The sequence below is a fragment of the Papio anubis genome, chromosome 4 (assembly GCF_008728515.1).
Source record: "Papio anubis isolate 15944 chromosome 4, Panubis1.0, whole genome shotgun sequence".
NCBI lineage: Eukaryota > Metazoa > Chordata > Mammalia > Primates > Cercopithecidae > Papio > Papio anubis.
Genome location: NC_044979.1, coordinates 60,398,540 through 60,412,535, shown reverse-complemented (window position 1 = coordinate 60,412,535; position 13,996 = coordinate 60,398,540). Strand labels below are relative to the sequence as shown.

General features: G+C 36.7%; 1 long non-coding RNA gene across 1 annotated transcript; it reads left to right on the top strand.

The window, feature by feature from the left end:
• Positions 1 to 776: 776 nt before the first annotated feature.
• On the top strand, positions 777 to 7,653 carry LOC116274500. The gene is made up of 3 exons (XR_004183191.1): positions 777 to 847; positions 3,947 to 3,983; positions 7,227 to 7,653. It is a non-coding gene; the product is annotated as an uncharacterized LOC116274500 (long non-coding RNA).
• Positions 7,654 to 13,996: the final 6,343 nt, after the last annotated feature.

Here is a 13,996-nt window from a genome sequence, read left to right as displayed (position 1 = left end):
TTTCTCAGGGACCTCCTTTATAAGGGACACTAATTCCATTCACAAAGGCTCTGCCCTCATGACATATCTCTCAAAAGGCCCCAGTTCCTAATGTCATTACCTTAGGGGTCAATTTAAACTTATCAATTTTAGGGGACACAGACATTCAGATCACAGCAATTAGCGTTTTAGAAGTTTAAATTTTGCTCCTAAATTCTTTAACAGAGGAATTTTCAAAAATGACTCTTATGTTCATTCAACAATATCTACTGACTACATAATATTCTTGTAGGCATGGGGAAATAGCAGAGAGCAAGATCAGATTTATAGATGAACACTGGGATCTGCTACTGGTATTCTACCAATTCTACAGAGTTGCTACTATTTTCAAGCGAAGTTATTTATATAATGATTAGGGGTGATAACTGCCACAGAAATTAGAACAAATACAGTTTGTTTTTCAAGAATCTAAGATGAAATATATAAACTTATTACTTAGAGCAGCATCAAGATCCATTATCTCTATCTAGAAAAGATATTAACTGGAATTATTAATAATAGTAGAAAGATTTGAACCTAAGAACACAAAATGATTGATTTGTTATATATAGAAGTTTATCAACAGTTAATGTAAGGGCTATTTAAATATAGCATTATGTAGTATTTGCTTACCTACTTCTTTATAAAAAACTAAACTATGGAATTATTTAGTACTTATGCAGAAAAGCACTAAAATATATTATTTGTTTTAAAGGATAAAATAAATACTTACATTATGTCTTTATTTTTTTTTTATGGGCATGGAAACTTACTGAGTAGTGACCCCAAACCAAACATGAGACCAAACTTGCTTCCTGGAAATCGTCAGGTAAGGACAAAGAGAAAAAACATGTCATAGCTATTACAATAGCTACTCTTATTTTTCACAGTGTCCAGACAATAAAAAGCACTTGCAAATATGTCATAATGAATGGTAACTCTTCAATGAAAATGAGAGAATTTAGACATTTCAGTTGAGGCGGAAATTAAGAAAGAAAGAGCGAATTCAATTTTAAGTGATTGACATTGTGTGACATCAGTGATGAGGAAAATAATATAGTAATGTTGATATATCTGTAGATATATGAATGATGTATATTAGTGAGATGGCATTCAATTTTATTGTTCTGTATTTTCTCCCTATTGAAGTCTGAAAAACATTAGGTGAAATTAAATTACATACATAATCTAGTTGGGGTGTAGCTAAGGACACCTATGATGCCCATTCATCCTTATAACACTCAGATATTTAACAAATATTTACTGTATGCCAAATTGTCTTATAGGAGTTCTTTCACTGAAACATTCATTTAACATATATTTCTTTCAAATCAACCCCAAACCACATAGTTTTGCTCAATTACAGAATTAGTTTTTATGTAAAATTATATTTGACTCAATGTCTTTGAGTTGGTAAAATATTTTCCAGTTAGTATCAAAATAATTTGTACCCAATTTGATCTATAAGGTTAATTCAACAGGTATTTATGCAACACTTAACTGTAGAGCTCTACAGTTATCTATGGATTACTTAAGAAATTTAGAGAAGTATAAAATATGGTCTTTACTCTTCAAGAACCCGTATTTTAGTTGGGAAAAGATATGAAAAATATTGTAGGGAATAATGTGTGGTGGTTTATTAATTCCTGACAACTGTGCATGCCAACATATAATACACTCCATAGGAATTCAGAGAACAAGTGAGCTAGACCAGTCAGAGGAAAGTTTGTGCAATAATTAGTCCAGAGGGTCACATGAAGAATATATGTCTTTTTCTAGATGGAGAACAGTGGGAAAGAGGTTGCATAGTCCTGGCATTAAGCACTGTATACAAACTCCCAGACTTTTTACAAGCAAACTTCCCTTCCACTTCACCTAGCTTTCTCTCCTTCTTTGCCGTTGTCATATTTTGGAACTAAATTAAGTTATGTGTACTACCACCCTCTCCAATCCCACACCTGGACCAAGTTAGATATATCTATAGAAACTCACACATGCTTCATAATTGCATTTATCAAACCATATTAATATACATTATGCACATATATATATGTACATACATATGTGTGTACATGTGTTTCCCACCATACTATTCCTTTCACTTCTTGCACTAATGATTTTTTTTTTTTACCTTGAAAGACACTGCTGTGGAGGTGTTCATACTTGCACACACATCCCAATGTCACAGAGTCTAAAGATGGAATAAGTGACTTACTTATTCCCCATTTCATCCTCTTCTGGAATATGTCTCTTTCTTCCTTCACAAATTGCTGCCTTTTGTGTCTATCATCAGATTTTAACAGCCATTAATTGCTATTACTGTTATCCTCAAAATCATCAATAATTTTAATTTCTGGCTCACAGGGTTTTTTCGCTACTACTTTTCCTGGCATGTTTTTTTTGGCATATTGAACCTCCACAAAAACTACCAACCAATATAATGGCCGATCAGTTCTTTTAACTCCTTTGTTCCTACTCTTTGGTCCTTTTCCCTATTCCAAACATCCATTTGCATGGTCTCACTCAAGACTTTGTCATCATCAGTAATTGCAACACTGTCAACAAATCTAGATTACAAAGGAGCCCATTCTCTATTACCCAACTTAATCCAAAATATTTCTGTGCTTATTTAAGGAGCTAAGCTGATGACCCTATTACTTTTTCTGTATCCATTACTTCTTTCATGTGTCACCTTTCTTACATGGTTTGGATTCCATTGTCCAGCACAATTACTCTCTTTGCAAACACTTAACTTCTTTGTCCCAACAGCCTCCTTAAAACTTAAGAAAAAAAATCTCAAACCTGATGAAATCCAACTAGGTGCAGTCTGCTCTATGACTGCACCCAAGCATCAGTGTGTTCCTGTTGAATATAACGTGGTTATGCCTTCTGAACTCATTTCAGATTGATGACCATGCCTTCAACTGGCAGCTCAATACAGACACACCTAACCTTACGTCCTTCATAAATTCACTTTACCCCTTACAGTAATAACAATTTCACAGCTTTCTAACACTTCCATCTCTTCTCACTCTGATCTGTGGTATCTCCACACATTTCCTAAACAAAAAAGACACAGTTGGCTTCACAAACTCTCCCTGACTCCTAAAACCAACTCTACAAGCATGTCTGCATCAGTACTACAAAGCCTGACCTTTCTCCTTCCAGAAGACTCCTTGCTCCTTTCTAAGGTTGTTCTCTGTGGTTATGCTTTGGGCACCCATCCCTCTGGTCTTCTCATGGAAAATTCTACTCTCTCTATGGGATTATTCACATTGCTTGACATGACTGAAAATATCCTACTTTCCAAATACCTTCTCTGTCCCATTCCTTCCTTCAGCAACCAACCCATTTCTGCTATTTTTGTAACAAATACCCTTTAAAAGAATTGTCTAGACTAGTTATATACAATTTGTTTTGCCTTCTAATAGCTACTCATCCCACTCCAAAGGGGGTTATGCTCCAACATTTCATTGAAAAGACCTTATCCATATCTGCAATGACCTACAATTTAGGGGAGATGTGGCCCAAGCCTGATTTCTCTAAATCCATTTTTATGGAGTCAATAAAAAGGTAACAGTGCGCATGTTTCTTAGCTGCCCTGGAGACTTAGTATAATAGTGACGAGTGTCGTGGATATGGTTTGAGTAAAGCTTTAATATCAACAAGTAAATTGCTATGAAACTATAAGGAAACATCCTCTATGTTGTAAGTGTATTTACTTAAAACATGAGTAATGGGAGTAAACAAGACAATCATTTGGATCAGTTGTCAAATTTCTTGTTATGTAAATGATTCTAGTATAGTGGGCCTGTGAATATCAAAGTGGTAATCCTATTAGGAATTGTAAAGTCATTGATAATGTCAGATTCTCTATATAGGAATAGAAATTTAAAATGGAATAATAATTGTAAAGTATTTCCTCTAGCCATGAATAGTTCGTGATGGATGCACAACTGACCCTGGTTAAGAAGCACATTATAATATCAATGTTCTTATGTCTAAAAAAGTATCCCCAAAGCATGCAAAAAGTTTCACCATACTGAGAGAAGAATTATGGTGTGATTAATTACTGTATTGTTCAGTTTTAGTTACATGAAAGATGCCTAATTAAAGGAATTATAAATACTTTCGTTTAAAGGTCTAATAAGTTCTACTATTCAAAAAACCATTATTTGATTTTTCTTAATCACAATAATTCATAAATTCTTGAAATACTTTTTCTTGAAACTATATTCTGAAAGTTCACAAACCCTCTCCTAAGTAGATTTAACTGCATTCTGTTATCTCCCATTAATCTCCATTACCACTTGAATAGCCCTCATTAATCACTTTTGCCTGCCAAGGCAGTAGGCTCCTAATTGACCTCAGGGTTTCTGTTCTACATTTTCTTAAAAAGCTTCAAATAGTGCCTACACTGCTCCTATGTAATGACACAAAATATTTATGAGCCACACTGTGTGAGTAGGTGCTAAGTGCCCATGAGCAAAAAGCACCCTAACATGTAATACTCATGAAACCATGAGGAGGAAGGTAATATTATTCCAATTTTTACCTATAAGAAAATAGATAGTTGGGCCAACTTCCCATTGCCCAAATTCCAAATTCTTAGCTGATGAAAACAAGCATGTTCTTTATTATCCCTAAGACCTATACAATCACAGATACGTTAATCCTGGGAATATAGCACCATTTGTAGCTTACAAAGCTTGTCACAATGCCATGCCTTTATTCTTTTGCATAGAACTTTATTGCATATATTCTCTTTATATCGTCTCTGACCTCTTTCACTCTTCTTTAAATAGCTAACTTCTACTTGCAAAGCAAGGTGCCTCAGACATCACATCCCCTGTATAAGCTTACTTGAATGGGCATGTCTCCACTGTACTCCTCAAACACTTATCACCATCTGTAATATCATTGGCCTCTTTGTCGTTCTTACTGTAAACTTCTTGGAAGACAGTAAGATATATTAATTGAATGTTTAGCTCCAGTGCAAAGAAAATACTAGGCACTCAAATCATGTTTATTTAAGAGAGGACTTGCTGTTTAAGAGCTTGCTAGTAACCTTTAAGAAGGTAAATATCATGGTACAAGGGATTAATGACTTAATGGAAATAAGTAATCAGGTGTAAGTTGTCCTTTCCAGAGAGTTTCTTGCAGAAGGGAAGGAAGATATGGGAGAGTAGGATGATACAATATAATTTTAAGCAGTCGTTATAAAAATATTTTTTGCTCTAGAGTAGAGGAGAGATGTGGTATCTCTCGCACGTACATGTGAGAGTGTGTGCACATGTGTGTACAATAAGCTAAGGGGAAAATTTTACTGGAACCATAGATGAAGTAAACAATAGATAAGGTTTGTTTTAGGCATAAACGTGCAGCAGTAACAATTAGGGTTTAAGAATAAGATAGAGCTCAATTGGAGTCATAGCTCATCCTTTAATTTCTACATAATCATGAGGTATCCATTTAGTCTGACTGAACCTCAGTTTCCTCATATGTAAATGGGATGTATGAGTGTTATTAAGAAATACTGATGCCTGTGTACTACTAACAGACGTATTTATTGAGTGGGACTGGGATGTGTTAAAAAGACCATTTTCCCTGCAGGTGACTCTAATACGCAAGCAGGCTTGAGAAACACTGCACTATGCAGAGGGATTGACTCTGTTAATGTCCTTCCTTTTCAAGTGTTGATAATAGGTTTATCATTGGCATAGGTGGAACCCATCAGAAGGTACAAGTGAGAGGAACTCTAAAAGGTACAGATAAAATTAGTGAAGCAGGAGCTAATAGAAAGGATGAGGGTGAAGGATCCAATAGGAAGAATGAGTTTTTTGTTCCTTGAGTGGAAAGATAGCTGAAGTAAAACATCAAAAAGTTGATTATGTAGATGAAGAGAAGCATTACATTGGATGAGTTTAGAAATAAAATGTAAATAAAACAAAATAAGGCACATAAAGTATATCTGCTCATTATTTATGGCATACTTTGAATATAAATATGTATAATTAAAAACATCATCTTACTATTATTACATGCTACCAAACAAACCTAGAGAAACATCATGTATGCCACAGAAAATTCATCAAAATGTCAATTCCATTCCTACATAATATTTTTTCATGTTGCTTTATACCTGAGAGGCATTATACACAAGTTCTCTCCTTCTCTTCTATCAGCAGTTGACAAACATTTCTCGACTACTGAGCAAATTTAACTTGCTAGGCATATGCATAAACTCATTTAATGATCACTTCCATCCTAGGAGATAAGTAATGTATTTACCAGTACCATTTTGCCTGTAAGGATTTGAGACAGAGCAAAGTCTAGTAACTTGAATGAGGTTACCTGGATGGCAAATATAGAGACAATTCAAATTCCAGTAGTTTGACTCCAGAACTTTGAAATCCCAGCTACTCAGAGGTTGTTGGATATGTTGAATGTTTTCAATAGCTATATGTTGAATGAATGAGTGAACAGGGATTAAGCTATTTTTAATGATTCATCACATTGTTTGGGTGTATCTACTATGTGTATGCTTTGTATCATCTTGAAGATTTCACCTCTTTCCTAATCTTTGAATGAGAAAATTCTGCAAGGTCTTGGGAGATGGAGTCGGCAGATGCTACTGACAGTAGAGAGGAATTTCTCAAAAAATAATAAGAATAACAATAATAATAATAAGCTACACCTTCAAGAGCATGGGGTAACTTTGATAGATTTCTTGGGGGAGAGTCAAGAAAATTCATTAGTACAGTAGAGTGATAAGCACCTTCTCTCCTTGTTCATATGTTATAAAGAATTTGTGATATTGTTAATTACTGATGAAAGTGGTGCCAAAGATTGATTCTGGTTTTTATCATAATCAGGTTTCTTTGAAGCATATATACTGCTTTTATACTTAATGATTAAGTATAAAATTTATCTGCCCAAAATATTACCATTATGAAATATTTTAATTTTGGTTACTTTTTATTGGTGAACTTTATACTTCTAATACTTAACAGACATTCAAGTTGTTATAAATATTTTAATTTAATATAATTAATTACATTAATTTATAAATATTTCATATTTATAAAAATATTTAACTTTAAATATTTAAATTTTGACAGTTTAAAAATATTTTAAACATTTTAACTTTTCATAAATATGTTTTAATAAATTTTATAACATAGAAAAAATTATATTTTTTTCTTCAGTGACAGAAATACAATAGTTGTTTAACAGTAAGACAGGAGAAGTCAAGATGTTGAACAATTAAGAAAAGAATGTGATGCCAATGGAAGACATTTGACTTTAAGCAGCATAAAGGTCACCATATCTTCATGTCACTTGCTTTCTTTGAAAAGGTCTTTTAAAACCACAGCTTTTAACAATAAAACGATATCAATTTTTTTCACATAGCTGAATATTTTTGTGTAATATGTCACATATTTTGATAGGTCTGAATTTTACTGCTGCAATTATGCTAAGGTTTACATGCCACAGAGATGTTCTTGTTTTGGTTAAAACATTTACAGTGCTAGACAATCACCAATAGAAAATAAATTGAGGATTCCAACTGTGTTTAGATTGTGATTGTATTTCAATAACTAATATTAAATGAAGGTATTTAAATAGATAGTCATATAAAATAATTTATAAAATAAAAATATGATATAAAATGATTGATTTTTTTATTAGACCATTCAGAAACTGGATTTGATTCTCATTTTCGAAAGGCACAGTCAGTGATAAACAATTCTGTACCATTTTAATGATGACCTTTGATAAATTTTGAAACTATCACGTGCTTACTTAATTCCAGTTTCCCAACATACCTCAGAAACTTTAGAGTTCTGCTGCAAAATTGGTGCTACTTTGAGTAGCAATATTGAAAAAAAAGAACAAACTTGCTCAAATTTTTCCTAAGTGTACATCTCAAGTCAGATAGTATCTTAAGTCAGCTTCTCTGAAAATGCAGTGCTTAGGCAGACACTTGCTTGCAGGAGATTTACTGGAAGTCTGTTTGGTGTAATAACATCTAGGCTGTGAGAGAAGCAGGATTGGGCAGAAGTAGAACTGTGGTATTGTGGCAAAGAGGACTTATCAGAGGTTCTAGCCTAGAGTATAAGTAATTCAAAGCAGACTAATGGAGGGAGATACTAAATAGTTGTTGTGATTTTCCAGCATAGCTATAGCAGCAAAAGTCCTTTTTATGTTTGTATTCCATATACTGAGCTAGCTCACCCATTAAACAGACTCAGTCTTTTCCCTCCTCTGTTAGCTGGGACACCCAGTGTAACCTTAGGTTGAGGGAGAGGTGTTAGTGCAAACCTGGAGGTGTGAGCCATCAGAGCATGCAGCTGGCGTGTGCCCTCTGGCTCTGCTCAGGCCTGATCCCAGATGTACTTCCATTTTACCATGAGTTGTTGTTGGCTTCACCCAACTTTTGACTTAGTTGTTCTGATAGAATGCAGCTCATGATAGGTAGCTGTGGCCAGATGGTCACTTAATATTCTATGATAAGATTAAATTCTTTATTTTTAGCACACTGGGATTTAAAAAAAAATTAAAATTTATTTTCAGTGGTGGAGGGCTTTCTGCTGCAGATTGCATGGACTTGCCATTACCTTTAAGCTTTATGGGTTTACATGGTCATTCTTTTATTAAGGTTTTTTGTAAACTTCACAATTCTTTTTTTTGCCGTGGATTCGTATAGTGGTATAGAATCCTGCTGGGTCATATGGTCCAGGAGGTAGGAATGCGTACTCTACAGTCTAGACCTAGTACAGAGCCCTTTCTTGCTCTGAGCCCTGCTCAAAGTTGTTAGCTTTTAATGTCACCTGGTAAATAGATGGGTGCATGATATAGTTTGGCTTTGTGTCCCTACCCAAATCTCATCTTGAATTGTAATCCCCACGTGTTGAGGGAGGAACATAGTGGGATGTGATTGGACCATGGGGACAGTTTCCCCCATGCTGTTCTTGTGATAGTGAGTGAGTTCTCAGGAGATCTGATTGTTTTATAAGTGTTTGGCAAGTTCCTCCTTCGTTCACTTCTCTCTTGCCTGCCATCATGTAAGAAGTGCCTGCTTCCCCTTCCACCATGATTATAAGTTTCCTGAGGCCTCCCCAGCCATGTAGAACTGTGAGTCAATTAAAACTCTTTCCATTATAAATTACCCCGTCTCAGTATCTTTATAGCAGTGTGAGAACAGACAAATATAGTGTAAGATTACGAGGTGTCATGTTTCCATCTTAGTGGGTGGGAAGTATAAAGTAAAAATTTCCTTTACTATAGAGGGTATGTCACACAGCATATTCCAAACTATGGGAATGACAATAAGAAGCATCCGAAGGTGGCAGACCCCTGAATATTTGTAGGATTCATCTCCCACCCTCTGATGTGCGTATGTCTTACCAAAGCCTCCAACTTTCTTATTACCTTTTGCTCATCTCTACAATTAATTTGATGGCATAGATATAATGGAACAATGTGATGTTATGTCCAATCATGGTCCCTTTGGACTACATTGTGACAGAAGGTGAGAGAATTAACCCCAAACTTGAGCAAGATCACAAATATATATTATTGTTTATTCCATGAATGTGAATGCATTTTTCACATGGATAAAAATAATGCACTCACAAAATCAATGTCCATAATTATACCATTTACCTGAGGCAGTATTGATATCGATAGCAACTTCATCAATATTGATATTGATGCCATCTCTAGCAGAGTTCCTATACTCTGCTCAACAACTAAAATTTGGGCTACCTTTTGGTTGAGTGAGAGGTAGTGCCCTCTCATCCACTAGGAGCCATTTAAATTTGTAGAGGAAAGACTTGCAGTTTAAATGGGGCTTGAATGGGCACCACAATCATTCTTTACATACTACATACAGGTAGCACAAATCTCTGTCATGCACCACCTACCCCCAGAATGTGATATTGTATTAGATGTACTATCTTTTCCATGGAGGGGGCAGTTTTGAAGATGTATATTTGACCTTTGCCACAGGCCAAGGAGTTAACATGATTTTGCCAACAATCAAGTATATCCACATGCACGTATGTAATTATACATCTGGGCACTACGGAGATATTCATCAGATGGGGAATGAGCTGAGCAGGCCAGCAGTGAACTAGACTTGGGCAGGGACTCCATTTATTTTACCTGGCTTCCATGAGTCCTAAATCTGAGGCCAGGGTGATGCTTCAGACCATAGGAATCAATGTCAATTTGAGCACTGTGTCCAATAGTTCTTAAAATGTTTGGTATTCCCCTTTTACACTGATCACTTATAGAATTAAATGGCCTATGATTCCTTTGGAGAAAGAAAGAAACACTAGGGCAATTACTGCCATATACACATGCTGTGATGGTGAAGGGTATTTTTCTTCCTCACGAGGAAGTTGCTCGTTCAGTTAGTGGGCTCTTGGTCTGCAAATTATCTCAGCTGTGGGTACTCAGCATGGGATTATGGCTTTTTTATTGGAGTGGCTGTCCTAAAACTTTAGAGCATGAATCTTTGAGTTACTTTTTGGTTGTATTAATTATGAAATATGCTAACTGGCTGTCCATTAATCTTGTACACAGAACAACATGTCCTAGTAACAATCTCCATAACTCTGGATCAGGAACTTCCACCTGCTACTCTGACCATGTTTCTCATTATGATGTTTCTTACTTATGACTCTTAAATGCATGGCTTCTCTCATGTTAGCATCTTAATATCCCCATTGCAATCATTGTGCCCAGTTTCTATAATGACCCCTCCTACTATCAGCCCTGGCCTACAGAAAATAGCGACCACTGAGGTTCTCAATGGTGATGCCATTCTCACCAATGCATTTCTTATTGATTTAGTAAGCGCAGTGTTTCCCTGGGTCCTCTTGGGGAGCACAGCTTGGAGGTGGGTATTCTACCCTTATATGGTGTATTTACTCTAGCATCTCATTTTTTGTGAGCTGTTTGATATCTTCTTGACCACCTGCTATGAAAATTCTATAATTCTTCATTTAGTGTGGCCTTTTCGTTTTTCCAAGATTCCAGGAATATGTTAACACTGTTTCTTGTGGTTAGTGCTAGGGTATTAATCAATATTCATATTGATAAATTCTTCCTTATTAATTTTATGTTCCAGAACTCTAGATCCCTCAACCTGGACACCCTTAGGATTTAGTCCCATATGTACTCTGCCAGCTTCTGCTGGTACACCCTAGCTAAGTTTTGCAGCTTCTTTGGTGGACAGCTCTCCTTCCCCCATAGAATCAGCTCTTTGTCAGTTGGGTTATGTTTTGACTTGATCCGAGTTATTGGTCTGATATCCAGGAGAGGAGTTGGAAGTTCATCCTGAATGACCTGAAAGTAAAATTGCAAGAGATTGTCTTCAAGCCAGTGGGTAGCACTAGTTCTTAACAGGGAGGAATAGGCCACTTCTGTAGGCCCACAAAGTTCAGAGAAGTCTGAGTTTCAAGTTTATCAAGTGTGTCATTTCAGATGTCTTGATTCCAGGATTCACTTCTTTGCAATGAAGGTCCTGACCATGGTGGAGCTGACCTGCATGAGAATTAAATTTTCAATGGAGCTCCACTATACTTATATGTCCTGGACTCGAGCTTAGCTTTTTCTGACCTCCGGCTGTTTCAGTTTTATTAGTTTCTGTAGAGTTGTCATGTTTCCTTGATTCTTTATAATACTTGTGTCCTTGCATTTTCTGTGCATTTGAAGAAATGGTTCACTCTTTCAGCCTTTACAGGTGTTCATTGTAGGAACAGACCTTCACTAATAGTCTAGCCTGTGATTCTGAAAGGGCTGACAGCTCCAGGGAGAACTTGCTGTGGTTTCTCTAGTTGGCTGGGCCACTGCCTTTGCTCTGATGGCTGGGCTCTGCTGTCCAGAGAGACCAATGGTTGGGCCCTGCTATTAGAGGAAGCTACCGGTTGGGCTCCACTATTAGGAAGTGTTGAAGGCTTGGTACTGTGACGCTCTCTGGTCAGGCTGGTCACGTGACGTATTCCCTGTCTGGGCAGTTTTGCTATTCGGAATCTGCACTGGGGCAGGGCTTCAGGCTGGGCTCTGAAAGTTGCTGCTTGCGATGGGCAAGACAAGAGGCTGTGCTCCTTAAAAATGTATGATTAAGGGTTGCCTCCATTAGGTCAGAGCTGTAGGGTGGACTTTTGCCTGAGTCAGGATGCTACTTGACCTCCGAGGTCAAGCAGGTTTAGTCCCTACACTTCTGCAAAATGCACAGGGCAGGTTGTTGGGCAGGCTTTTTGGCTGAGGTAAGCTACTTAGTCTTTGGACTGCTAGGTCTTACAGGTCTAACCCTTGTGCCTCTCAGAAATGTATGCAGGTGGATGTCTCCCTGCATCAACAGGAGTATAAGGCAAGCTTTTTGGCTGAGTGGAGCCGCTGCTTGACCCAAGATATCTAGCCCCTGTGATTCTCAAAATGGGCAGAGGTGGGCATTGCCCTATGAGGGTGGGGTTGCTGGAGTAGGCTGTGTGCCTGGGCATAGAGACTAGCCATCTAGGGACTCAAGCCAGGTTGAACTTCCAACTGTGCTTCTGAAAAAGATCAGTTCAGCTTTGTGGGTGGGCTATGAAGTTGACCGGTAACTCTGATTGGGCACCGCATCTGGTGTGAACACAGAGGTGCCACACAGATCCATATGCTAGTCACTTGGGCTCTGCCTTCTTTCTTTGTTTCTACTTGACCACAGGTGGTCTAGCCATGCCTTTACCCTTTTCTTTCCCCATGAGGTGAGACAGGTGAGATTCCTGGAAAGAAAGCATCTTAAAATGCTAGGGAAGCTGAATGACTGCCTCCAGTTCTCTTTCGTCACTGTAGAAACTGTGGGTCCAGGGTAGTGCTCTTCAGCCAGTGTTGTGCCAACTTGGTGTGTAGGGGGGAGGGGGAGACCATTCTTCTGACCCTTCTCACTCAGTTTTCACTCAGGTATATATACCACATGGTTTCTCAGGCTCGTTTCCAATATTGGGCTTTTGAAGAAGATGTTCTGGTCTATGGATAGTTGCTAGATAAACTTTCAAGGGGTTGGGGGGGTGTGTAGTAGAGACTTTACTCCACCATATTACAGCCATCCTCATGATGATAAAAACCCTTAACAAACTAGGTATAGAAGGAATTTGCCTCAACCTAATAAAGGCTATATGTGACAAACCCATAGCTAACATCATACTCAATGGTTAAAAATTGAAAGCTTTTCCTCTACCACCAGAAACAAAACAAAAATGCTTCTTCACACCACCTCTATTCAGCATAGTCCTGGAAATCCTAGCTAGAACCATTAGTCAAGAAAAAGAACTAAAATACATTCAAATTAGAAAGGAAGACACAAAACTGTTTGCAAATGACATTAATTCTTCTTTATTTTAACTTGATATGAAAAATGTGATATTTTTCCAATTATTTATTAATTGTATTGAGTTTTATATATTTGAGAAAACATATAAAAATCCATTAATATTTAAAATAAAATGTGTTGGATACTCTGAGGAAACAAGTCACGTTAAATCTTAAACTTTATTCAAGTGAGATTTGCAGCTAACATATGCCATCTAGTGGCACTAAAGAAACTTCACTTACAACTTCATAACATTCTCCATTTCTTAGTATACTATACTTCTGTTTATGCTTCTGAATCTTTATATATGCCACCCTAAGGGAGAAATTCTGTTGAAATGAAGTCCCCTGGTTTTTCATACATTTTTATAATGCATATTTTTATGCATAAAGTGTCATCAGAAAAGTAACAAGTTGTTATTAAATCATAATGTAATCCATTTGTCTGAATTCCATGCCTCCAACCACCAACATAAGTCTTTACAAGATGATCAAACCTGATCCCCTTTTTTCTATATGTAAATGTAAATATACACTTAGACTGATGCACTAAATAAATTATCTTGAAAATTTTATATTAAGAAATATCTAAAACTAGTTCAGTTTATACATG